Consider the following 3655-nt stretch of genomic DNA (forward strand, 5'->3'; position numbering starts at 1 on the left):
GTATAATAAACACGATTTTCATGGCTCCGGGCTTCGTGCATGCGAAATCGATCGGATCAAAATCGTTGTTTACCAAATGGAAACTGAGAACGAATGGTGTCGAATTCGATTAAAGCGCGGTCTACTTCTGCATGATCGTTAATTATATGGCACCGAAATCGAAATGTTAATTTGCATTCGTGGAGTACGCGTTGAGAAAAGTTAGCAAGAAAGAACCGCAAAATAAAATTACCCCCCCGTACACGCGCCAGAATCTAGCAACTTTAACTTTAGCAGCAATTCGCGAAAACGCTTTTTACGAGCAGTACGTGTCTATTAGTCTCATTACCAGCCCTTCACACCGACTCTGTCCCGACACGAACAACCCTCTTGGGGTGGAAAACGACGACACCCGTTATATTACAAGCTGTTATGCTCCACCCTCGCCACGAAGCACGAATAAGTGAGCGGAAGGACGAGAACTTTTTTCCACTCTTGCGCCTCTCTTGTACTCATTTCCACAGTTCATCCAATCCATCCCAAGTGGGATAGTTGAGTTCGTGTCGATGTTAAAACTCGTTTTATTATTAATTAAAAAGATCAAAGTTACTTGAATGCCAAATTGGCTATCGAAATCGTGTCTATATAGGAATAAAGATCATTTGAGGATCATTTCATTGAGAGAGATCGTTTGATTGGTATTGAAGGATAATTTTAAAAATCGTGTTGATCGAGATCATCATCTATTTAGAAATATGTATGTGGGTGGTCATGGAATAATGGAATAATGCTTTGGAATGATATTATTCTTCCCTTGTTGCCTGCAATGCGAGCCGAGCTTTATTCTCGTAGGCTATTAGTTTCGTGATTAATTAACGGATCCTGTAAATCAATTTTCTTGTAGGGATCTATGTCTTAGTCGTATATGCTGGCATGGACCTATTATCCTCCATCGATTCGTCGAGTTTTTTAATTTCAATCGCCACGCATAATTACGTTTCATTTTCAGTGATACTGAAAATTACTGTCACTCTTTGTCTGTAGCTATAAACGAATGAAAAAAGTTAAGGTAGTTAAAATATAATATTTATTTTATTCCATTTTCGAATAATTTTTAAATTTTGTCGTATATTTAAATCGAAAACTGAAGGGACGGAGGAGGAAGATTGCCAAGATTACTCGCTTTTGAATTTTCACGGGGGAGGGAATTGTTAAGCTGACTCTTTGGTGGATGTTTATTTAACTGAGAGTAATTTGATCAAAAATTTAATCAAGTCGGATTTTTGAGCGGCATCTGAAAGCGTGACGAATCAGTTACGTCGGGCCAATAAAACTCGAAAGTATTCCCTCTCTTTCTCCTCTCCCAGCTTCGTGCACCGTCTCTCGTTCTCGCGTTTATGGCAAAACCCCCCTATAGACAATTGTCGTTCCCCAACCTGACTCTTAACCTTTCTTTTCTTTCTTTCTCCAGATCAGAAAAAAAAATTATTCTCCACTTTCCAACGAACGGTCCAGAAATTTCTCGAATTCATAATTTACGCATCCGTTGATTTCTTCACCTTTGGACCAATAAAAAAAAAAAAGTAGTAACTTTCGAAATTTGTTCGATCGAGGGAATAAGAATTCGCGGGAATGAAAAAAAAAAAAAAAGTAGGAACTTTCGAAATTTGTTCGATCGGGGGAATAAGAATTCGCGGGAGTGAAAAAAAAAAAAAAAGTAGGAACTTTCGAAATTTGTTCGATCGGGGGAATAAGAATTCGCGGGAGTGAAAAAAAAAAAAAAAGTAGGAACTTTCGAAATTTGTTCGATCGGGGGAATAAGAATTCGCGGGAGTGAAAAAAAAAAAAAAAGAAAAAAAAAAAAATAAAAGAAATAAAAATAAAAATTGGACGGAATTGAGGGAAGATTCGAAGGGGAGGCGACAGAAAGCATAAAAGTTTTATCGTGAATCGACCATTCGTAGGAGAGGGTCCTTCGCCCGCGTTAAACCATGGCGAGAGATAATGATTTTTTCTCTCGCACCATTGGTCAAGCGGATGGCGGAAGGGATCCAGGGTGCAACCGAGCTGTGTTGTTGCGTTGATAATTGCTCCCAACTATTTCAATCGAAGTAACCCCCGTTTCGTAAAAATGTCACGGTTCTTAAATATTAAGGAGGCGAATAAGAGGGAGATAAAAACGAGAAACGAGGGAGGAAACGGTCGGGAGAAACGGTTGAGAAACGAATATTAGCATGCTACTCGACGAGCTTTCCACGAACCTGTTCCCGCCCCTTACCGGAACAGTTTTCGCGAAAAGGTGAGAGGGTAAAAGGCGAGGGGGAGGGAGCGGCGATAGCAAGAAAGGAAGAAATTGAGGGAGGAGGGGAGGGATGAAAAGGAGTGTGCAAAAGGCGGGAAGGAAGAGCGAGAAGGGGAGAGAAAAAGTGGCGAAGGATTCGGCTCGATTACGGGCCGTATTCTTTTAATTACCGGAGAGTCCTTTGGGGCAACGAAACGAAACGTTTCCCTTTTAATTGCACGCTCCGGCCTGTACATTCCACGATCGTTCTCTCAAAGAATTTAATTACCGGCGCGTATGGCAGGTATCCTCGTTCCGCCACCCCGTCGCTGCTCTGTTTTACCCGACGTTGCTGCAATTACGCATGAAATGGATACGACATAAAGCTTTATTTAAGACCGGCCTAGGATCATTATCATTTTTCCCCGCCCGTTTTTTCCTCTCTCTCTCTCTCTCTTTCGTTTCAACCGTCGTTCCCCGGTCGACGCGAATCTAGAGCGCTACCCCCGCGCTCGGGAGGGGGAATCGCAGCAATACACAATAACGCGCGCCGTTACAATCGCGAGCGAGCACCTGTTCCGCGTAAGAACCGTGCAAGAGCCCGTCGCCCTCCCCCGCTCTCTTTCTCTCGCGCCTCACGGAAGCCGTGTGAACGCGGTGTTTATGCGCGGCTGTTTCTTTCCCGCGCCGCTCCACGCAACCATTCGAACGATCGGTGGCCGAGGGAGAAAGAGGCAAAAAGTTAATTGTTCCGCTAAAAGGTAAATCATCACGGGTCACGGACCGAATCCACTCGCGGATTTCAATTGAATCCACGACGGGGATACAAGCCTTTTTTTATTTTTTTTTTTTTTTCGCCTCGGGAAAACTCAAAAAAGTTGAACTATGAATGCTCGGAAAGGAGAAAGAAGTTCGGGAACGAATCTGGAGCGGTATGTCTCTATCGCGCGCGATATATATAAAAGGAAAAATTGCGTGCGAAGCGGGGAGGTGAGCGTTTGGGGAGCGTTTGTTCGTTAACCGATAATTAAGAATTGACCGAAATGGGAGGGAAGGAAACACATGAGCACGAGGAAGAGAGGCTGGAGAGAAGCTTCCTCGCATCGGAATATACCAGTTCCAGCAGCGCGGTCCACTTTGCGGTCGCAGACCGGCAGAGGGAAGAAGGGGAGGGCAATCGGTCACTGATTTGGTCAGATCCATAAGGAGCGTGCATAGCGAGGAGCATTAATGACCCGACAAGCATTCCTTGCCCAGATGCCCGATCCCCTCTCGCTTCGCCTTTCTTCTTCTCTCTCTCTCTCTCTTTCTCTCCGCGTCGATCCACCTCTCGCGTTTTCTCTTTTTCTCGACTCGCTCCCTCTCCCTCCCTCCTTCTTTTTCTCTCCCCTTTTA

This window comes from Apis dorsata, unplaced genomic scaffold (assembly GCF_000469605.1).
Source record: "Apis dorsata unplaced genomic scaffold, Apis dorsata 1.3 scaffold_327, whole genome shotgun sequence".
Lineage (NCBI taxonomy): Eukaryota > Metazoa > Arthropoda > Insecta > Hymenoptera > Apidae > Apis > Apis dorsata.